This window comes from Lepisosteus oculatus, unplaced genomic scaffold (assembly GCF_040954835.1).
Source record: "Lepisosteus oculatus isolate fLepOcu1 unplaced genomic scaffold, fLepOcu1.hap2 HAP2_SCAFFOLD_39, whole genome shotgun sequence".
In the NCBI taxonomy this organism is placed as follows: domain Eukaryota; kingdom Metazoa; phylum Chordata; class Actinopteri; order Semionotiformes; family Lepisosteidae; genus Lepisosteus; species Lepisosteus oculatus.
In genome coordinates, this window is record NW_027167923.1 from 499323 (window position 1) to 521974 (window position 22652).

Genomic DNA, 22652 nt, shown 5'->3' on the forward strand with positions numbered 1-22652 from the left:
TTTTCATACAAGTTATGATGGCTGCAGCTCCTATCTGCGTCCGGGTGACCGGAGCCAAGGGATTATCTGCGGAACCCTTGATTTATCTCTCGGGCAAGGAGCTAGATACGCCCTTTTCATCTCGGTTTGATCACACCTGTGCATTAAAACGCAGTGCTCGGTACCATCGAGGTGTAAGAGGTTCAAGGATGAGCGGGAAACTTTGTTAATAAGGAGACGGGCACCGCCCAACGTGGGGCTCGAACCCACGACCCTGAGATTAAGAGTCTCATGCTCTACCGACTGAGCTAGCCGGGCGCCGGTGGAGCTGGTGGTTAACTTGTCCCTGTTGACGGCAATTTGACAAGGTATACTTCCTGGCTTTTCATCATGTGCTGACCGGATTCGAGAGTAGCACACCCTGTTCTTTGTTGATTACTGTACCTCCAGCAGCGCAAATGTCAGTAATCATTGAAATGTACGACCTACAATCTCCTCAGCATGCCCGCGTGGACTCCTCAGTGATCATCCTTCTACGTTCTGCTGTAGTTTTCATGCAAGTGAAAACCGTGCTCCAAATAACAGCGGCACAGTTGTATCCTGCGGTAAGCATTCTTCTAATTCCATCGTTTTGCTCCAGGTAAAAGGTAGCGCATCATAGTGTTGATATTCCAAGGTTTCAGAGTCCGTATTGGATGGCTTGGATGCAGACATCGCTCAGAGCTCCCAGTATGATTTTCCCGAGTTCAGTTTTGCAGTGTTTTAGTGCTTTACTACTTCCAGTGGGCCTTTGAATGCTCTGCTAAGTAGAGACGTGACATAATTACTAATGCGACCGAGTGTGCTGGCTGTTCCTGGTTCGTAATGATTAACGCGAGAAATCAATATAAACATAACTGCTTCGATTTCGAGGTTCAGTTGAAGCTTTCAAAGAAACTATCAAAGACCTCAGAACAACCGAAGACACATTTGGTCATCTCCGTATTGGTGAAGATTAAAGAGTCCCGCAAGTGTCAAGCTTGCACAAACACACACGAGAGAGAAACTCAGGACAGAATTTAAAGAAAGGGAGATGCAGACTATTTGAAGGCACTTTGCTAACCCAATGGCATGCTTATGAATCGTGCATAGGACACACGTAGCAGAGGATGGTTTCGATCCATCGACCTCTGGGTTATGGGCCCAGCACGCTTCCGCTGCGCCACTCTGCTGACGGCCTCTCTGCGTGTGGCGCACAACTGCTCTTTTTATTTCCTACATAAGTGATGAAAGAGTTGAAAGTTTCAACGACAAACGCAGACGTCACTTTGAGCGCTTGGTGTTGTAGCACAAATCATCACATGCTGCTCTACACTGGATTATAAAAGCCGACACATTTTCCAAACATTTTAATGCTGGAGTCACACTGTAGTATTAATAACAGTGCGATACTCGAGGAGCGTAGTGGGATCGCGGTGGCTCATCAGACCGCCCCGGGACAGGGGGCCCGCGTCAGGATGGCCGAGCGGTCTAAGGCGCTGCGTTCAGGTCGCAGTCTCCCCTGGAGGCGTGGGTTCGAATCCCACTCCTGACAAAAAGCTTGCTCAGTGCCGTCTCCAGTCGGGTGCAAATGGGTGAAGCAGCCTGACGCAGGGAACGTGCGCCGATAGGCGTAGGTGTATCCCCTGCCTCTTCCGATTTAGCTCGTGCTCCATAGGATGGAAGCGGATGCTCTGGCTTTTTGACTCGAATATAACCTGATCACAACAGAAGGCCGTGCAGCCCAGTGCTGGTTTAAGAATGCCTCGTGTCTTCAGGCCCCTATTCCTTCAGGTTACCCCTTTGGAATAGTCGTCCGAAAAAGACGGGAAAGGAAAAGCATGTAAGCTCCCACACACTGCGTTAGCATTAGCGGTTGGAATCTGATGGGAGAAAAGCAACCTGGCTCGCCGTCAAGCAATCCATCCCTGGTCTCCCACGTGACAGGCGGGGATACGCACCACTATACTAACGAGGAGCGCTTGCTTGGCGCTTGAAGACACTTCCTCTTGCGGCTACTACTGTTTCCGGTTTCGTCTTTTCTTTTCATTCCTCCCAGAGGAGCGCATGAAAACGTTTCCATCTGCGCCATCCTCACCCCTCCAATGCTATGGTCCCTGCTCCTCCTGGTGCACTGCAAACACTCATTCAGCCGGTTCTTTCAGTTTGAATAATTAGGTCTTCAAAGGCTGGAAGTAGGGCGCAAAAGACATGCCAATGCCAAAAGCGTGGCTGTGTGCTTCCAGCTGTGAAATGTCACTGGTGGATGTTGAAGACATTACTTCCAAGGCAGCAGGTCCAAGCGATTTAGCGTTTGTACAAGAAGCAGGAAGAGAGAAACGGCACTCCGCCTTTTTCTGGGCAGGCCGAAGCGACAGGAGAAGGGCGCCGTAGTGGGCAGGATTCGAGCCGACGCGGGGAGACCCCAATGGCTTTCTAGCCCATCGCCTTAACCGCTCGGCCACGACTACAGGGAGCGCCACCGCCGCCGGCTTGCGATCATTTAACACGGAGGGCGAGGCGGCGGCGGTAACCTTTTTCAATGTCGCTCTCCGCTTCCCCCCAAAAAAAAGCCAAATGACATGCTAGCACTCGGACACCCTTCAGAAGACTGAAGGGTGGCTTAAAGCTGGAAGGATTAGGTCTCCTCCTTCCGACGCGACAATCGAACTTCCTTAGGCAGAGAGAAAGCAACATCGAGGAGCGTCAACAAGACTTTAGAAGCTGCGCCACACGCCACTTTCAGTCGCAGTCACAGCAGTTTTAAAGGCAGGAATCGCCTTTGCGAACGCCATGAGAAACAGAACGCAAGCTCAGGTCCTGCGGTTTAACAAACAGCCACGGCTTTCATGCGACTGGACATTTCTTTTCTGGAGCGAATTCACTTTCAACTTCAAGAAATTCACACAACTTGCGAAATACGAAATACAAATCTGGCTCATCGCTGCACAAGAAATACCGCCGGCTGGCAAGAAAATGACAACGGTGTTTTTCCTTAACGAAAAACTTCCCATGGAGAAAAACAACGGCTGTGCGTCTCTGTCGGCTTGATTCAGTTTAATGCAAGTATTCATTCTCCTCCTGGAAAATACAGCTTGCGAAAGATGAAATACAATTCTTGGCTTTTCTGGGTGAGTGCAGAAGAAATCCTGCCGGCTGGCAGAAGAATTCCAGCCTTTTTTACTCTTTAACCACAAACTTGCGAATGATACAAAGCAAGCGGGGTGCGTTTCTGTGCAGCTGTTAACTGAACAGCTGCTGCTTCAAGCCCACCCAGGGCTCATTCCGATTTCAACATCATGCCCCCTGAAGGTAGACTGGATTTCTTTGCGAAGCATTCACCTTTTGGACGTTTCAGGAAAGGTGCGTGTCGATGCCAGACTTGAAAAGCTTTCCATACAAAGAAACAACATAGTGCTTTTGATTGATGGGAAACGGCAAGAGCGGTTTGAGCAGCTCCGGCCTCTCAACCGCTTTACAATGTGATCGGCACCTCGGTAGCCAGTTTAGAAGGCTGAAAAGGATGCTGGAAGCACAGCGACGTTCTAAAACCAGCGCTTGAAAAGCATCTGCATACATAAAATGTCCATTTCCCCAAAGATGAATCTGCATCTTCAGAAGATTGTCAGCTATACGTTTTCGTTCTTTGTTTCCTTTTTTTACGACAAGCTTTCGAGAAATGAACTGTCTATTGTGATGAAGGCTGCATTAGAAATTGTGCATCTAGCTTAGTTCAATGAAATCGGGAGGTGCACCTGTCTCAAGCGGATGGCTCTTTGCAGGCACACTACGGAAACCTGCGGGCGCAAGTTGGGAGAAGTGACTCTTGCAGAGTGTTGAGCTTCGAGAAGAGGGCTCCGCTCAGGAAGATATTTCCACATGTTGAAGAGTCGCTTTTCGCCCTTTCTTTCCCACATTTTTCCAGTGCGGTTATTGATCGCGTTCAAAATGTTTTCCCAACGTACGTGTTACCTGCAAAATCACAGTGAAACTGTTATGCCCAAAAGATTCCTAATAGTTATTGTATTAGAATAGCTCTCCAATTTCTTAGCCTTCGTACACGCAATGTTTAAGGAAACGCTAGAGTAAATGAAACTGTAAATAGACAGGAGCTCTTCTTAGTTTTCATACAAGTTATGATGGCTGCAGCTCCTATCTGCGTCCGGGTGACCGGAGCCAAGGGATTATCTGCGGAACCCTTGATTTATCTCTCGGGCAAGGAGCTAGATACGCCCTTTTCATCTCGGTTTGATCACACCTGTGCATTAAAACGCAGTGCTCGGTACCATCGAGGTGTAAGAGGTTCAAGGATGAGCGGGAAACTTTGTTAATAAGGAGACGGGCACCGCCCAACGTGGGGCTCGAACCCACGACCCTGAGATTAAGAGTCTCATGCTCTACCGACTGAGCTAGCCGGGCGCCGGTGGAGCTGGTGGTTAACTTGTCCCTGTTGACGGCAATTTGACAAGGTATACTTCCTGGCTTTTCATCATGTGCTGACCGGATTCGAGAGTAGCACACCCTGTTCTTTGTTGATTACTGTACCTCCAGCAGCGCAAATGTCAGTAATCATTGAAATGTACGACCTACAATCTCCTCAGCATGCCCGCGTGGACTCCTCAGTGATCATCCTTCTACGTTCTGCTGTAGTTTTCATGCAAGTGAAAACCGTGCTCCAAATAACAGCGGCACAGTTGTATCCTGCGGTAAGCATTCTTCTAATTCCATCGTTTTGCTCCAGGTAAAAGGTAGCGCATCATAGTGTTGATATTCCAAGGTTTCAGAGTCCGTATTGGATGGCTTGGATGCAGACATCGCTCAGAGCTCCCAGTATGATTTTCCCGAGTTCAGTTTTGCAGTGTTTTAGTGCTTTACTACTTCCAGTGGGCCTTTGAATGCTCTGCTAAGTAGAGACGTGACATAATTACTAATGCGACCGAGTGTGCTGGCTGTTCCTGGTTCGTAATGATTAACGCGAGAAATCAATATAAACATAACTGCTTCGATTTCGAGGTTCAGTTGAAGCTTTCAAAGAAACTATCAAAGACCTCAGAACAACCGAAGACACATTTGGTCATCTCCGTATTGGTGAAGATTAAAGAGTCCCGCAAGTGTCAAGCTTGCACAAACACACACGAGAGAGAAACTCAGGACAGAATTTAAAGAAAGGGAGATGCAGACTATTTGAAGGCACTTTGCTAACCCAATGGCATGCTTATGAATCGTGCATAGGACACACGTAGCAGAGGATGGTTTCGATCCATCGACCTCTGGGTTATGGGCCCAGCACGCTTCCGCTGCGCCACTCTGCTGACGGCCTCTCTGCGTGTGGCGCACAACTGCTCTTTTTATTTCCTACATAAGTGATGAAAGAGTTGAAAGTTTCAACGACAAACGCAGACGTCACTTTGAGCGCTTGGTGTTGTAGCACAAATCATCACATGCTGCTCTACACTGGATTATAAAAGCCGACACATTTTCCAAACATTTTAATGCTGGAGTCACACTGTAGTATTAATAACAGTGCGATACTCGAGGAGCGTAGTGGGATCGCGGTGGCTCATCAGACCGCCCCGGGACAGGGGGCCCGCGTCAGGATGGCCGAGCGGTCTAAGGCGCTGCGTTCAGGTCGCAGTCTCCCCTGGAGGCGTGGGTTCGAATCCCACTCCTGACAAAAAGCTTGCTCAGTGCCGTCTCCAGTCGGGTGCAAATGGGTGAAGCAGCCTGACGCAGGGAACGTGCGCCGATAGGCGTAGGTGTATCCCCTGCCTCTTCCGATTTAGCTCGTGCTCCATAGGATGGAAGCGGATGCTCTGGCTTTTTGACTCGAATATAACCTGATCACAACAGAAGGCCGTGCAGCCCAGTGCTGGTTTAAGAATGCCTCGTGTCTTCAGGCCCCTATTCCTTCAGGTTACCCCTTTGGAATAGTCGTCCGAAAAAGACGGGAAAGGAAAAGCATGTAAGCTCCCACACACTGCGTTAGCATTAGCGGTTGGAATCTGATGGGAGAAAAGCAACCTGGCTCGCCGTCAAGCAATCCATCCCTGGTCTCCCACGTGACAGGCGGGGATACGCACCACTATACTAACGAGGAGCGCTTGCTTGGCGCTTGAAGACACTTCCTCTTGCGGCTACTACTGTTTCCGGTTTCGTCTTTTCTTTTCATTCCTCCCAGAGGAGCGCATGAAAACGTTTCCATCTGCGCCATCCTCACCCCTCCAATGCTATGGTCCCTGCTCCTCCTGGTGCACTGCAAACACTCATTCAGCCGGTTCTTTCAGTTTGAATAATTAGGTCTTCAAAGGCTGGAAGTAGGGCGCAAAAGACATGCCAATGCCAAAAGCGTGGCTGTGTGCTTCCAGCTGTGAAATGTCACTGGTGGATGTTGAAGACATTACTTCCAAGGCAGCAGGTCCAAGCGATTTAGCGTTTGTACAAGAAGCAGGAAGAGAGAAACGGCACTCCGCCTTTTTCTGGGCAGGCCGAAGCGACAGGAGAAGGGCGCCGTAGTGGGCAGGATTCGAGCCGACGCGGGGAGACCCCAATGGCTTTCTAGCCCATCGCCTTAACCGCTCGGCCACGACTACAGGGAGCGCCGCCGCCGCCGGCTTGCGATCATTTAACACGGAGGGCGAGGCGGCGGCGGTAACCTTTTTCAATGTCGCTCTCCGCTTCCCCCCAAAAAAAAGCCAAATGACATGCTAGCACTCGGACACCCTTCAGAAGACTGAAGGGTGGCTTAAAGCTGGAAGGATTAGGTCTCCTCCTTCCGACGCGACAATCGAACTTCCTTAGGCAGAGAGAAAGCAACATCGAGGAGCGTCAACAAGACTTTAGAAGCTGCGCCACACGCCACTTTCAGTCGCAGTCACAGCAGTTTTAAAGGCAGGAATCGCCTTTGCGAACGCCATGAGAAACAGAACGCAAGCTCAGGTCCTGCGGTTTAACAAACAGCCACGGCTTTCATGCGACTGGACATTTCTTTTCTGGAGCGAATTCACTTTCAACTTCAAGAAATTCACACAACTTGCGAAATACGAAATACAAATCTGGCTCATCGCTGCACAAGAAATACCGCCGGCTGGCAAGAAAATGACAACGGTGTTTTTCCTTAACGAAAAACTTCCCATGGAGAAAAACAACGGCTGTGCGTCTCTGTCGGCTTGATTCAGTTTAATGCAAGTATTCATTCTCCTCCTGGAAAATACAGCTTGCGAAAGATGAAATACAATTCTTGGCTTTTCTGGGTGAGTGCAGAAGAAATCCTGCCGGCTGGCAGAAGAATTCCAGCCTTTTTTACTCTTTAACCAGAAACTTGCGAATGATACAAAGCAAGCGGGGTGCGTTTCTGTGCAGCTGTTAACTGAACAGCTGCTGCTTCAAGCCCACCCAGGGCTCATTCCGATTTCAACATCATGCCCCCTGAAGGTAGACTGGATTTCTTTGCGAAGCATTCACCTTTTGGACGTTTCAGGAAAGGTGCGTGTCGATGCCAGACTTGAAAAGCTTTCCATACAAAGAAACAACATAGTGCTTTTGATTGATGGGAAACGGCAAGAGCGGTTTGAGCAGCTCCGGCCTCTCAACCGCTTTACAATGTGATCGGCACCTCGGTAGCCAGTTTAGAAGGCTGAAAAGGATGCTGGAAGCACAGCGACGTTCTAAAACCAGCGCTTGAAAAGCATCTGCATACATAAAATGTCCATTTCCCCAAAGCTGAATCTGCATCTTCAGAAGATTGTCAGCTATACGTTTTCGTTCTTTGTTTCCTTTTTTTACGACAAGCTTTCGAGAAATGAACTGTCTATTGTGATGAAGGCTGCATTAGAAATTGTGCATCTAGCTTAGTTCAATGAAATCGGGAGGTGCACCTGTCTCAAGCGGATGGCTCTTTGCAGGCACACTACGGAAACCTGCGGGCGCAAGTTGGGAGAAGTGACTCTTGCAGAGTGTTGAGCTTCGAGAAGAGGGCTCCGCTCAGGAAGATATTTCCACATGTTGAAGAGTCGCTTTTCGCCCTTTCTTTCCCACATTTTTCCAGTGCGGTTATTGATCGCGTTCAAAATGTTTTCCCAACGTACGTGTTACCTGCAAAATCACAGTGAAACTGTTATGCCCAAAAGATTCCTAATAGTTATTGTATTAGAATAGCTCTCCAATTTCTTAGCCTTCGTACACGCAATGTTTAAGGAAACGCTAGAGTAAATGAAACTGTAAATAGACAGGAGCTCTTCTTAGTTTTCATACAAGTTATGATGGCTGCAGCTCCTATCTGCGTCCGGGTGACCGGAGCCAAGGGATTATCTGCGGAACCCTTGATTTATCTCTCGGGCAAGGAGCTAGATACGCCCTTTTCATCTCGGTTTGATCACACCTGTGCATTAAAACGCAGTGCTTGGTACCATCGAGGTGTAAGAGGTTCAAGGATGAGCGGGAAACTTTGTTAATAAGGAGACGGGCACCGCCCAACGTGGGGCTCGAACCCACGACCCTGAGATTAAGAGTCTCATGCTCTACCGACTGAGCTAGCCGGGCGCCGGTGGAGCTGGTGGTTAACTTGTCCCTGTTGACGGCAATTTGACAAGGTATACTTCCTGGCTTTTCATCATGTGCTGACCGGATTCGAGAGTAGCACACCCTGTTCTTTGTTGATTACTGTACCTCCAGCAGCGCAAATGTCAGTAATCATTGAAATGTACGACCTACAATCTCCTCAGCATGCCCGCGTGGACTCCTCAGTGATCATCCTTCTACGTTCTGCTGTAGTTTTCATGCAAGTGAAAACCGTGCTCCAAATAACAGCGGCACAGTTGTATCCTGCGGTAAGCATTCTTCTAATTCCATCGTTTTGCTCCAGGTAAAAGGTAGCGCATCATAGTGTTGATATTCCAAGGTTTCAGAGTCCGTATTGGATGGCTTGGATGCAGACATCGCTCAGAGCTCCCAGTATGATTTTCCCGAGTTCAGTTTTGCAGTGTTTTAGTGCTTTACTACTTCCAGTGGGCCTTTGAATGCTCTGCTAAGTAGAGACGTGACATAATTACTAATGCGACCGAGTGTGCTGGCTGTTCCTGGTTCGTAATGATTAACGCGAGAAATCAATATAAACATAACTGCTTCGATTTCGAGGTTCAGTTGAAGCTTTCAAAGAAACTATCAAAGACCTCAGAACAACCGAAGACACATTTGGTCATCTCCGTATTGGTGAAGATTAAAGAGTCCCGCAAGTGTCAAGCTTGCACAAACACACACGAGAGAGAAACTCAGGACAGAATTTAAAGAAAGGGAGATGCAGACTATTTGAAGGCACTTTGCTAACCCAATGGCATGCTTATGAATCGTGCATAGGACACACGTAGCAGAGGATGGTTTCGATCCATCGACCTCTGGGTTATGGGCCCAGCACGCTTCCGCTGCGCCACTCTGCTGACGGCCTCTCTGGGTGTGGCGCACAACTGCTCTTTTTATTTCCTACATAAGTGATGAAAGAGTTGAAAGTTTCAACGACAAACGCAGACGTCACTTTGAGCGCTTGGTGTTGTAGCACAAATCATCACATGCTGCTCTACACTGGATTATAAAAGCCGACACATTTTCCAAACATTTTAATGCTGGAGTCACACTGTAGTATTAATAACAGTGCGATACTCGAGGAGCGTAGTGGGATCGCGGTGGCTCATCAGACCGCCCCGGGACAGGGGGCCCGCGTCAGGATGGCCGAGCGGTCTAAGGCGCTGCGTTCAGGTCGCAGTCTCCCCTGGAGGCGTGGGTTCGAATCCCACTCCTGACAAAAAGCTTGCTCAGTGCCGTCTCCAGTCGGGTGCAAATGGGTGAAGCAGCCTGACGCAGGGAACGTGCGCCGATAGGCGTAGGTGTATCCCCTGCCTCTTCCGATTTAGCTCGTGCTCCATAGGATGGAAGCGGATGCTCTGGCTTTTTGACTCGAATATAACCTGATCACAACAGAAGGCCGTGCAGCCCAGTGCTGGTTTAAGAATGCCTCGTGTCTTCAGGCCCCTATTCCTTCAGGTTACCCCTTTGGAATAGTCGTCCGAAAAAGACGGGAAAGGAAAAGCATGTAAGCTCCCACACACTGCGTTAGCATTAGCGGTTGGAATCTGATGGGAGAAAAGCAACCTGGCTCGCCGTCAAGCAATCCATCCCTGGTCTCCCACGTGACAGGCGGGGATACGCACCACTATACTAACGAGGAGCGCTTGCTTGGCGCTTGAAGACACTTCCTCTTGCGGCTACTACTGTTTCCGGTTTCGTCTTTTCTTTTCATTCCTCCCAGAGGAGCGCATGAAAACGTTTCCATCTGCGCCATCCTCACCCCTCCAATGCTATGGTCCCTGCTCCTCCTGGTGCACTGCAAACACTCATTCAGCCGGTTCTTTCAGTTTGAATAATTAGGTCTTCAAAGGCTGGAAGTAGGGCGCAAAAGACATGCCAATGCCAAAAGCGTGGCTGTGTGCTTCCAGCTGTGAAATGTCACTGGTGGATGTTGAAGACATTACTTCCAAGGCAGCAGGTCCAAGCGATTTAGCGTTTGTACAAGAAGCAGGAAGAGAGAAACGGCACTCCGCCTTTTTCTGGGCAGGCCGAAGCGACAGGAGAAGGGCGCCGTAGTGGGCAGGATTCGAGCCGACGCGGGGAGACCCCAATGGCTTTCTAGCCCATCGCCTTAACCGCTCGGCCACGACTACAGGGAGCGCCGCCGCCGCCGGCTTGCGATCATTTAACACGGAGGGCGAGGCAGCGGCGGTAACCTTTTTCAATGTCGCTCTCCGTTTCCCCCCAAAAAAAAGCCAAATCACATGCTAGCACTCGGACACCCTTCAGAAGACTGAAGGGTGGCTTAAAGCTGGAAGGATTAGGTCTCCCCGTTCCGACGCGACAATCGAACTTCCTTAGGCAGAGAGAAAGCAACATCGAGGAGCGTCAACAAGACTTTAGAAGCTGCGCCACACGCCACTTTCAGTCGCAGTCACAGCAGTTTTAAAGGCAGGAATCGCCTTTGCGAACGCCATGAGAAACAGAACGCAAGCTCAGGTCCTGCGGTTTAACAAACAGCCACGGCTTTCATGCGACTGGACATTTCTTTTCTGGAGCGAATTCACTTTCAACTTCAAGAAATTCACACAACTTGCGAAATACGAAATACAAATCTGGCTCATCGCTGCACAAGAAATACCGCCGGCTGGCAAGAAAATGACAACGGTGTTTTTCCTTAACGAAAAACTTCCCATGGAGAAAAACAACGGCTGTGCGTCTCTGTCGGCTTGATTCAGTTTAATGCAAGTATTCATTCTCCTCCTGGAAAATACAGCTTGCGAAAGATGAAATACAATTCTTGGCTTTTCTGGGTGAGTGCAGAAGAAATCCTGCCGGCTGGCAGAAGAATTCCAGCCTTTTTTACTCTTTAACCAGAAACTTGCGAATGATACAAAGCAAGCGGGGTGCGTTTCTGTGCAGCTGTTAACTGAACAGCTGCTGCTTCAAGCCCACCCAGGGCTCATTCCGATTTCAACATCATGCCCCCTGAAGGTAGACTGGATTTCTTTGCGAAGCATTCACCTTTTGGACGTTTCAGGAAAGGTGCGTGTCGATGCCAGACTTGAAAAGCTTTCCATACAAAGAAACAACATAGTGCTTTTGATTGATGGGAAACGGCAAGAGCGGTTTGAGCAGCTCCGGCCTCTCAACCGCTTTACAATGTGATCGGCACCTCGGTAGCCAGTTTAGAAGGCTGAAAAGGATGCTGGAAGCACAGCGACGTTCTAAAACCAGCGCTTGAAAAGCATCTGCATACATAAAATGTCCATTTCCCCAAAGCTGAATCTGCATCTTCAGAAGATTGTCAGCTATACGTTTTCGTTCTTTGTTTCCTTTTTTTACGACAAGCTTCGAGAAATGAACTGTCTATTGTGATGAAGGCTGCATTAGAAATTGTGCATCTAGCTTAGTTCAATGAAATCGGGAGGTGCACCTGTCTCAAGCGGATGGCTCTTTGCAGGCACACTACGGAAACCTGCGGGCGCAAGTTGGGAGAAGTGACTCTTGCAGAGTGTTGAGCTTCGAGAAGAGGGCTCCGCTCAGGAAGATATTTCCACATGTTGAAGAGTCGCTTTTCGCCCTTTCTTTCCCACATTTTTCCAGTGCGGTTATTGATCGCGTTCAAAATGTTTTCCCAACGTACGTGTTACCTGCAAAATCACAGTGAAACTGTTATGCCCAAAAGATTCCTAATAGTTATTGTATTAGAATAGCTCTCCAATTTCTTAGCCTTCGTACACGCAATGTTTAAGGAAACGCTAGAGTAAATGAAACTGTAAATAGACAGGAGCTCTTCTTAGTTTTCATACAAGTTATGATGGCTGCAGCTCCTATCTGCGTCCGGGTGACCGGAGCCAAGGGATTATCTGCGGAACCCTTGATTTATCTCTCGGGCAAGGAGCTAGATACGCCCTTTTCATCTCGGTTTGATCACACCTGTGCATTAAAACGCAGTGCTCGGTACCATCGAGGTGTAAGAGGTTCAAGGATGAGCGGGAAACTTTGTTAATAAGGAGACGGGCACCGCCCAACGTGGGGCTCGAACCCACGACCCTGAGATTAAGAGTCTCATGCTCTACCGACTGAGCTAGCCGGGCACCGGTGGAGCTGGTGGTTAACTTGTCCCTGTTGACGGCAATTTGACAAGGTATACTTCCTGGCTTTTCATCATGTGCTGACCGGATTCGAGAGTAGCACACCCTGTTCTTTGTTGATTACTGTACCTCCAGCAGCGCAAATGTCAGTAATCATTGAAATGTACGACCTACAATCTCCTCAGCATGCCCGCGTGGACTCCTCAGTGATCATCCTTCTACGTTCTGCTGTAGTTTTCATGCAAGTGAAAACCGTGCTCCAAATAACAGCGGCACAGTTGTATCCTGCGGTAAGCATTCTTCTAATTCCATCGTTTTGCTCCAGGTAAAAGGTAGCGCATCATAGTGTTGATATTCCAAGGTTTCAGAGTCCGTATTGGATGGCTTGGATGCAGACATCGCTCAGAGCTCCCAGTATGATTTTCCCGAGTTCAGTTTTGCAGTGTTTTAGTGCTTTACTACTTCCAGTGGGCCTTTGAATGCTCTGCTAAGTAGAGACGTGACATAATTACTAATGCGACCGAGTGTGCTGGCTGTTCCTGGTTCGTAATGATTAACGCGAGAAATCAATATAAACATAACTGCTTCGATTTCGAGGTTCAGTTGAAGCTTTCAAAGAAACTATCAAAGACCTCAGAACAACCGAAGACACATTTGGTCATCTCCGTATTGGTGAAGATTAAAGAGTCCCGCAAGTGTCAAGCTTGCACAAACACACACGAGAGAGAAACTCAGGACAGAATTTAAAGAAAGGGAGATGCAGACTATTTGAAGGCACTTTGCTAACCCAATGGCATGCTTATGAATCGTGCATAGGACACACGTAGCAGAGGATGGTTTCGATCCATCGACCTCTGGGTTATGGGCCCAGCACGCTTCCGCTGCGCCACTCTGCTGACGGCCTCTCTGCGTGTGGCGCACAACTGCTCTTTTTATTTCCTACATAAGTGATGAAAGAGTTGAAAGTTTCAACGACAAACGCAGACGTCACTTTGAGCGCTTGGTGTTGTAGCACAAATCATCACATGCTGCTCTACACTGGATTATAAAAGCCGACACATTTTCCAAACATTTTAATGCTGGAGTCACACTGTAGTATTAATAACAGTGCGATACTCGAGGAGCGTAGTGGGATCGCGGTGGCTCATCAGACCGCCCCGGGACAGGGGGCCCGCGTCAGGATGGCCGAGCGGTCTAAGGCGCTGCGTTCAGGTCGCAGTCTCCCCTGGAGGCGTGGGTTCGAATCCCACTCCTGACAAAAAGCTTGCTCAGTGCCGTCTCCAGTCGGGTGCAAATGGGTGAAGCAGCCTGACGCAGGGAACGTGCGCCGATAGGCGTAGGTGTATCCCCTGCCTCTTCCGATTTAGCTCGTGCTCCATAGGATGGAAGCGGATGCTCTGGCTTTTTGACTCGAATATAACCTGATCACAACAGAAGGCCGTGCAGCCCAGTGCTGGTTTAAGAATGCCTCGTGTCTTCAGGCCCCTATTCCTTCAGGTTACCCCTTTGGAATAGTCGTCCGAAAAAGACGGGAAAGGAAAAGCATGTAAGCTCCCACACACTGCGTTAGCATTAGCGGTTGGAATCTGATGGGAGAAAAGCAACCTGGCTCGCCGTCAAGCAATCCATCCCTGGTCTCCCACGTGACAGGCGGGGATACGCACCACTATACTAACGAGGAGCGCTTGCTTGGCGCTTGAAGACACTTCCTCTTGCGGCTACTACTGTTTCCGGTTTCGTCTTTTCTTTTCATTCCTCCCAGAGGAGCGCATGAAAACGTTTCCATCTGCGCCATCCTCACCCCTCCAATGCTATGGTCCCTGCTCCTCCTGGTGCACTGCAAACACTCATTCAGCCGGTTCTTTCAGTTTGAATAATTAGGTCTTCAAAGGCTGGAAGTAGGGCGCAAAAGACATGCCAATGCCAAAAGCGTGGCTGTGTGCTTCCAGCTGTGAAATGTCACTGGTGGATGTTGAAGACATTACTTCCAAGGCAGCAGGTCCAAGCGATTTAGCGTTTGTACAAGAAGCAGGAAGAGAGAAACGGCACTCCGCCTTTTTCTGGGCAGGCCGAAGCGACAGGAGAAGGGCGCCGTAGTGGGCAGGATTCGAGCCGACGCGGGGAGACCCCAATGGCTTTCTAGCCCATCGCCTTAACCGCTCGGCCACGACTACAGGGAGCGCCGCCGCCGCCGGCTTGCGATCATTTAACACGGAGGGCGAGGCGGCGGCGGTAACCTTTTTCAATGTCGCTCTCCGCTTCCCCCCCAAAAAAAGCCAAATGACATGCTAGCACTCGGACACCCTTCAGAAGACTGAAGGGTGGCTTAAAGCTGGAAGGATTAGGTCTCCCCGTTCCGACGCGACAATCGAACTTCCTTAGGCAGAGAGAAAGCAACATCGAGGAGCGTCAACAAGACTTTAGAAGCTGCGCCACACGCCACTTTCAGTCGCAGTCACAGCAGTTTTAAAGGCAGGAATCGCCTTTGCGAACGCCATGAGAAACAGAACGCAAGCTCAGGTCCTGCGGTTTAACAAACAGCCACGGCTTTCATGCGACTGGACATTTCTTTTCTGGAGCGAATTCACTTTCAACTTCAAGAAATTCACACAACTTGCGAAATACGAAATACAAATCTGGCTCATCGCTGCACAAGAAATACCGCCGGCTGGCAAGAAAATGACAACGGTGTTTTTCCTTAACGAAAAACTTCCCATGGAGAAAAACAACGGCTGTGCGTCTCTGTCGGCTTGATTCAGTTTAATGCAAGTATTCATTCTCCTCCTGGAAAATACAGCTTGCGAAAGATGAAATACAATTCTTGGCTTTTCTGGGTGAGTGCAGAAGAAATCCTGCCGGCTGGCAGAAGAATTCCAGCCTTTTTTACTCTTTAACCAGAAACTTGCGAATGATACAAAGCAAGCGGGGTGCGTTTCTGTGCAGCTGTTAACTGAACAGCTGCTGCTTCAAGCCCACCCAGGGCTCATTCCGATTTCAACATCATGCCCCCTGAAGGTAGACTGGATTTCTTTGCGAAGCATTCACCTTTTGGACGTTTCAGGAAAGGTGCGTGTCGATGCCAGACTTGAAAAGCTTTCCATACAAAGAAACAACATAGTGCTTTTGATTGATGGGAAACGGCAAGAGCGGTTTGAGCAGCTCCGGCCTCTCAACCGCTTTACAATGTGATCGGCACCTCGGTAGCCAGTTTAGAAGGCTGAAAAGGATGCTGGAAGCACAGCGACGTTCTAAAACCAGCGCTTGAAAAGCATCTGCATACATAAAATGTCCATTTCCCCAAAGCTGAATCTGCATCTTCAGAAGATTGTCAGCTATACGTTTTCGTTCTTTGTTTCCTTTTTTTACGACAAGCTTCGAGAAATGAACTGTCTATTGTGATGAAGGCTGCATTAGAAATTGTGCATCTAGCTTAGTTCAATGAAATCGGGAGGTGCACCTGTCTCAAGCGGATGGCTCTTTGCAGGCACACTACGGAAACCTGCGGGCGCAAGTTGGGAGAAGTGACTCTTGCAGAGTGTTGAGCTTCGAGAAGAGGGCTCCGCTCAGGAAGATATTTCCACATGTTGAAGAGTCGCTTTTCGCCCTTTCTTTCCCACATTTTTCCAGTGCGGTTATTGATCGCGTTCAAAATGTTTTCCCAACGTACGTGTTACCTGCAAAATCACAGTGAAACTGTTATGCCCAAAAGATTCCTAATAGTTATTGTATTAGAATAGCTCTCCAATTTCTTAGCCTTCGTACACGCAATGTTTAAGGAAACGCTAGAGTAAATGAAACTGTAAATAGACAGGAGCTCTTCTTAGTTTTCATACAAGTTATGATGGCTGCAGCTCCTATCTGCGTCCGGGTGACCGGAGCCAAGGGATTATCTGCGGAACCCTTGATTTATCTCTCGGGCAAGGAGCTAGATACGCCCTTTTCATCTCGGTTTGATCACACCTGTGCATTAAAACGCAGTGCTCGGTACCATCGAGGTGTAAGAGGTTCAAGGATGAGCGGGAAACTTTGTTAATAAGGAGACGGGCACCGCCCAACGTGGGGCTCGAACCCACGACCCTGAGATTAAGAGTCTCATGCTCTACCGACTGAGCTAGCCGGGCACCGGTGGAGCTGGTGGTTAACTTGTCCCTGTTGACGGCAATTTGACAAGGTATACTTCCTGGCTTTTCATCATGTGCTGACCGGATTCGAGAGTAGCACACCCTGTTCTTTGTTGATTACTGTACCTCCAGCAGCGCAAATGTCAGTAATCATTGAAATGTACGACCTACAATCTCCTCAGCATGCCCGCGTGGACTCCTCAGTGATCATCCTTCTACGTTCTGCTGTAGTTTTCATGCAAGTGAAAACCGTGCTCCAAATAACAGCGGCACAGTTGTATCCTGCGGTAAGCATTCTTCTAATTCCATCGTTTTGCTCCAGGTAAAAGGTAGCGCATCATAGTGTTGATATTCCAAGGTTTCAGAGTCCGTATTGGATGGCTTGGATGCAGACATCGCTCAGAGCTCCCAGTATGATTTTCCCGAGTTCAGTTTTGCAGTGTTTTAGTGCTTTACTACTTCCAGTGGGCCTTTGAATGCTCTGCTAAGTAGAGACGTGACATAATTACTAATGCGACCGAGTGTGCTGGCTGTTCCTGGTTCGTAATGATTAACGCGAGAAATCAATATAAACATAACTGCTTCGATTTCGAGGTTCAGTTGAAGCTTTCAAAGAAACTATCAAAGACCTCAGAACAACCGAAGACACATTTGGTCATCTCCGTATTGGTGAAGATTAAAGAGTCCCGCAAGTGTCAAGCTTGCACAAACACACACGAGAGAGAAACTCAGGACAGAATTTAAAGAAAGGGAGATGCAGACTATTTGAAGGCACTTTGCTAACCCAATGGCATGCTTATGAATCGTGCATAGGACACACGTAGCAGAGGATGGTTTCGATCCATCGACCTCTGGGTTATGGGCCCAGCACGCTTCCGCTGCGCCACTCTGCTGACGGCCTCTCTGCGTGTGGCGCACAACTGCTCTTTTTATTTCCTACATAAGTGATGAAAGAGTTGAAAGTTTCAACGACAAACGCAGACGTCACTTTGAGCGCTTGGTGTTGTAGCACAAATCATCACATGCTGCTCTACACTGGATTATAAAAGCCGACACATTTTCCAAACATTTTAATGCTGGAGTCACACTGTAGTATTAATAACAGTGCGATACTCGAGGAGCGTAGTGGGATCGCGGTGGCTCATCAGACCGCCCCGGGACAGGGGGCCCGCGTCAGGATGGCCGAGCGGTCTAAGGCGCTGCGTTCAGGTCGCAGTCTCCCCTGGAGGCGTGGGTTCGAATCCCACTCCTGACAAAAAGCTTGCTCAGTGCCGTCTCCAGTCGGGTGCAAATGGGTGAAGCAGCCTGACGCAGGGAACGTGCGCCGATAGGCGTAGGTGTATCCCCTGCCTCTTCCGATTTAGCTCGTGCTCCATAGGATGGAAGCGGATGCTCTGGCTTTTTGACTCGAATATAACCTGATCACAACAGAAGGCCGTGCAGCCCAGTGCTGGTTTAAGAATGCCTCGTGTCTTCAGGCCCCTATTCCTTCAGGTTACCCCTTTGGAATAGTCGTCCGAAAAAGACGGGAAAGGAAAAGCATGTAAGCTCCCACACACTGCGTTAGCATTAGCGGTTGGAATCTGATGGGAGAAAAGCAACCTGGCTCGCCGTCAAGCAATCCATCCCTGGTCTCCCACGTGACAGGCGGGGATACGCACCACTATACTAACGAGGAGCGCTTGCTTGGCGCTTGAAGACACTTCCTCTTGCGGCTACTACTGTTTCCGGTTTCGTCTTTTCTTTTCATTCCTCCCAGAGGAGCGCATGAAAACGTTTCCATCTGCGCCATCCTCACCCCTCCAATGCTATGGTCCCTGCTCCTCCTGGTGCACTGCAAACACTCATTCAGCCGGTTCTTTCAGTTTGAATAATTAGGTCTTCAAAGGCTGGAAGTAGGGCGCAAAAGACATGCCAATGCCAAAAGCGTGGCTGTGTGCTTCCAGCTGTGAAATGTCACTGGTGGATGTTGAAGACATTACTTCCAAGGCAGCAGGTCCAAGCGATTTAGCGTTTGTACAAGAAGCAGGAAGAGAGAAACGGCACTCCGCCTTTTTCTGGGCAGGCCGAAGCGACAGGAGAAGGGCGCCGTAGTGGGCAGGATTCGAGCCGACGCGGGGAGACCCCAATGGCTTTCTAGCCCATCGCCTTAACCGCTCGGCCACGACTACAGGGAGCGCCGCCGCCGCCGGCTTGCGATCATTTAACACGGAGGGCGAGGCGGCGGCGGTAACCTTTTTCAATGTCGCTCTCCGCTTCCCCCCCAAAAAAAGCCAAATGACATGCTAGCACTCGGACACCCTTCAGAAGACTGAAGGGTGGCTTAAAGCTGGAAGGATTAGGTCTCCCCGTTCCGACGCGACAATCGAACTTCCTTAGGCAGAGAGAAAGCAACATCGAGGAGCGTCAACAAGACTTTAGAAGCTGCGCCACACGCCACTTTCAGTCGCAGTCACAGCAGTTTTAAAGGCAGGAATCGCCTTTGCGAACGCCATGAGAAACAGAACGCAAGCTCAGGTCCTGCGGTTTAACAAACAGCCACGGCTTTCATGCGACTGGACATTTCTTTTCTGGAGCGAATTCACTTTCAACTTCAAGAAATTCACACAACTTGCGAAATACGAAATACAAATCTGGCTCATCGCTGCACAAGAAATACCGCCGGCTGGCAAGAAAATGACAACGGTGTTTTTCCTTAACGAAAAACTTCCCATGGAGAAAAACAACGGCTGTGCGTCTCTGTCGGCTTGATTCAGTTTAATGCAAGTATTCATTCTCCTCCTGGAAAATACAGCTTGCGAAAGATGAAATACAATTCTTGGCTTTTCTGGGTGAGTGCAGAAGAAATCCTGCCGGCTGGCAGAAGAATTCCAGCCTTTTTTACTCTTTAACCAGAAACTTGCGAATGATACAAAGCAAGCGGGGTGCGTTTCTGTGCAGCTGTTAACTGAACAGCTGCTGCTTCAAGCCCACCCAGGGCTCATTCCGATTTCAACATCATGCCCCCTGAAGGTAGACTGGATTTCTTTGCGAAGCATTCACCTTTTGGACGTTTCAGGAAAGGTGCGTGTCGATGCCAGACTTGAAAAGCTTTCCATACAAAGAAACAACATAGTGCTTTTGATTGATGGGAAACGGCAAGAGCGGTTTGAGCAGCTCCGGCCTCTCAACCGCTTTACAATGTGATCGGCACCTCGGTAGCCAGTTTAGAAGGCTGAAAAGGATGCTGGAAGCACAGCGACGTTCTAAAACCAGCGCTTGAAAAGCATCTGCATACATAAAATGTCCATTTCCCCAAAGCTGAATCTGCATCTTCAGAAGATTGTCAGCTATACGTTTTCGTTCTTTGTTTCCTTTTTTTACGACAAGCTTTCGAGAAATGAACTGTCTATTGTGATGAAGGCTGCATTAGAAATTGTGCATCTAGCTTAGTTCAATGAAATCGGGAGGTGCACCTGTCTCAAGCAGATGGCTCTTTGCAGGCACACTACGGAAACCTGCGGGCGCAAGTTGGGAGAAGTGACTCTTGCAGAGTGTTGAGCTTCGAGAAGAGGGCTCCGCTCAGGAAGATATTTCCACATGTTGAAGAGTCGCTTTTCGCCCTTTCTTTCCCACATTTTTCCAGTGCGGTTATTGATCGCGTTCAAAATGTTTTCCCAACGTACGTGTTACCTGCAAAATCACAGTGAAACTGTTATGCCCAAAAGATTCCTAATAGTTATTGTATTAGAATAGCTCTCCAATTTCTTAGCCTTCGTACACGCAATGTTTAAGGAAACGCTAGAGTAAATGAAACTGTAAATAGACAGGAGCTCTTCTTAGTTTTCATACAAGTTATGATGGCTGCAGCTCCTATCTGCGTCCGGGTGACCGGAGCCAAGGGATTATCTGCGGAACCTTTGATTTATCTCTCGGGCAAGGAGCTAGATACGCCCTTTTCATCTCGGTTTGATCACACCTGTGCATTAAAACGCAGTGCTCGGTACCATCGAGGTGTAAGAGGTTCAAGGATGAGCGGGAAACTTTGTTAATAAGGAGACGGGCACCGCCCAACGTGGGGCTCGAACCCACGACCCTGAGATTAAGAGTCTCATGCTCTACCGACTGAGCTAGCCGGGCGCCGGTGGAGCTGGTGGTTAACTTGTCCCTGTTGACGGCAATTTGACAAGGTATACTTCCTGGCTTTTCATCATGTGCTGACCGGATTCGAGAGTAGCACACCCTGTTCTTTGTTGATTACTGTACCTCCAGCAGCGCAAATGTCAGTAATCATTGAAATGTACGACCTACAATCTCCTCAGCATGCCCGCGTGGACTCCTCAGTGATCATCCTTCTACGTTCTGCTGTAGTTTTCATGCAAGTGAAAACCGTGCTCCAAATAACAGCGGCACAGTTGTATCCTGCGGTAAGCATTCTTCTAATTCCATCGTTTTGCTCCAGGTAAAAGGTAGCGCATCATAGTGTTGATATTCCAAGGTTTCAGAGTCCGTATTGGATGGCTTGGATGCAGACATCGCTCAGAGCTCCCAGTATGATTTTCCCGAGTTCAGTTTTGCAGTGTTTTAGTGCTTTACTACTTCCAGTGGGCCTTTGAATGCTCTGCTAAGTAGAGACGTGACATAATTACTAATGCGACCGAGTGTGCTGGCTGTTCCTGGTTCGTAATGATTAACGCGAGAAATCAATATAAACATAACTGCTTCGATTTCGAGGTTCAGTTGAAGCTTTCAAAGAAACTATCAAAGACCTCAGAACAACCGAAGACACATTTGGTCATCTCCGTATTGGTGAAGATTAAAGAGTCCCGCAAGTGTCAAGCTTGCACAAACACACACGAGAGAGAAACTCAGGACAGAATTTAAAGAAAGGGAGATGCAGACTATTTGAAGGCACTTTGCTAACCCAATGGCATGCTTAGGAATCGTGCATAGGACACACGTAGCAGAGGATGGTTTCGATCCATCGACCTCTGGGTTATGGGCCCAGCACGCTTCCGCTGCGCCACTCTGCTGACGGCCTCTCTGCGTGTGGCGCACAACTGCTCTTTTTATTTCCTACATAAGTGATGAAAGAGTTGAAAGTTTCAACGACAAACGCAGACGTCACTTTGAGCGCTTGGTGTTGTAGCACAAATCATCACATGCTGCTCTACACTGGATTATAAAAGCCGACACATTTTCCAAACATTTTAATGCTGGAGTCACAATGTAGTATTAATAACAGTGCGATACTCGAGGAGCGTAGTGGGATCGCGGTGGCTCATCAGACCGCCCCGGGATTAGGGGCCAGCGTCAGGATGGCCGAGCGGTCTAAGGCGCTGCGTTCAGGTCGCAGTCTCCCCTGGAGGCGTGGGTTCGAATCCCACTCCTGACAAAAAGCTTGCTCAGTGCTGTCTCCAGTCGGGTGCAAATGGGTGAAGCAGCCTGACGCAGGGAATGTGCGCCGATAGGCGTAGGTGTATCCCCTGCCTCTTCCGATTTAGCTCGTGCTCCATAGGATGGAAGCGGATGCTCTGGCTTTTTGACTCGAATATAACCTGATCACAACAGAAGGCCGTGCAGCCCAGTGCTGGTTTAAGAATGCCTCGTGTCTTCAGGCCCCTATTCCTTCAGGTTACCCCTTTGGAATAGTCGTCCGAAAAAGACGGGAAAGGAAAAGCATGTAAGCTCCCACACACTGCGTTAGCATTAGCGGTTGGAATCTGATGGGAGAAAAGCAACCTGGCTCGCCGTCAAGCAATCCATCCCTGGTCTCCCACGTGACAGGCGGGGATACGCACCACTATACTAACGAGGAGCGCTTGCTTGGCGCTTGAAGACACTTCCTCTTGCGGCTACTACTGTTTCCGGTTTCGTCTTTTCTTTTCATTCCTCCCAGAGG

General features: G+C 48.9%; 12 non-coding genes across 12 annotated transcripts; 6 read left to right on the forward strand and 6 right to left on the reverse strand.

Moving 5' to 3' along the window:
• Positions 1–224: 224 nt before the first annotated feature.
• On the reverse strand, positions 225–297 carry trnak-cuu (transfer RNA lysine (anticodon CUU)). The gene has a single exon. It is a non-coding gene; the product is annotated as a tRNA-Lys (tRNA).
• Positions 298–1469: 1172 nt separating this feature from the next.
• On the forward strand, positions 1470–1552 carry trnal-cag (transfer RNA leucine (anticodon CAG)). Its single transcript has one exon. It is a non-coding gene; the product is annotated as a tRNA-Leu (tRNA).
• Positions 1553–4343: 2791 nt separating this feature from the next.
• trnak-cuu (transfer RNA lysine (anticodon CUU)) lies at positions 4344–4416 on the reverse strand. Its single transcript has one exon. It is a non-coding gene; the product is annotated as a tRNA-Lys (tRNA).
• Positions 4417–5588: 1172 nt separating this feature from the next.
• On the forward strand, positions 5589–5671 carry trnal-cag (transfer RNA leucine (anticodon CAG)). The gene has a single exon. It is a non-coding gene; the product is annotated as a tRNA-Leu (tRNA).
• A 2791-nt stretch (positions 5672–8462) lies between these two features.
• trnak-cuu (transfer RNA lysine (anticodon CUU)) lies at positions 8463–8535 on the reverse strand. Its single transcript has one exon. It is a non-coding gene; the product is annotated as a tRNA-Lys (tRNA).
• A 1172-nt stretch (positions 8536–9707) lies between these two features.
• On the forward strand, positions 9708–9790 carry trnal-cag (transfer RNA leucine (anticodon CAG)). The gene has a single exon. It is a non-coding gene; the product is annotated as a tRNA-Leu (tRNA).
• Positions 9791–12580: 2790 nt separating this feature from the next.
• trnak-cuu (transfer RNA lysine (anticodon CUU)) lies at positions 12581–12653 on the reverse strand. Its single transcript has one exon. It is a non-coding gene; the product is annotated as a tRNA-Lys (tRNA).
• Positions 12654–13825: 1172 nt separating this feature from the next.
• On the forward strand, positions 13826–13908 carry trnal-cag (transfer RNA leucine (anticodon CAG)). Its single transcript has one exon. It is a non-coding gene; the product is annotated as a tRNA-Leu (tRNA).
• Positions 13909–16698: 2790 nt separating this feature from the next.
• On the reverse strand, positions 16699–16771 carry trnak-cuu (transfer RNA lysine (anticodon CUU)). The gene has a single exon. It is a non-coding gene; the product is annotated as a tRNA-Lys (tRNA).
• Positions 16772–17943: 1172 nt separating this feature from the next.
• trnal-cag (transfer RNA leucine (anticodon CAG)) lies at positions 17944–18026 on the forward strand. Its single transcript has one exon. It is a non-coding gene; the product is annotated as a tRNA-Leu (tRNA).
• Positions 18027–20817: 2791 nt separating this feature from the next.
• On the reverse strand, positions 20818–20890 carry trnak-cuu (transfer RNA lysine (anticodon CUU)). Its single transcript has one exon. It is a non-coding gene; the product is annotated as a tRNA-Lys (tRNA).
• A 1172-nt stretch (positions 20891–22062) lies between these two features.
• On the forward strand, positions 22063–22145 carry trnal-cag (transfer RNA leucine (anticodon CAG)). The gene has a single exon. It is a non-coding gene; the product is annotated as a tRNA-Leu (tRNA).
• Positions 22146–22652: the final 507 nt, after the last annotated feature.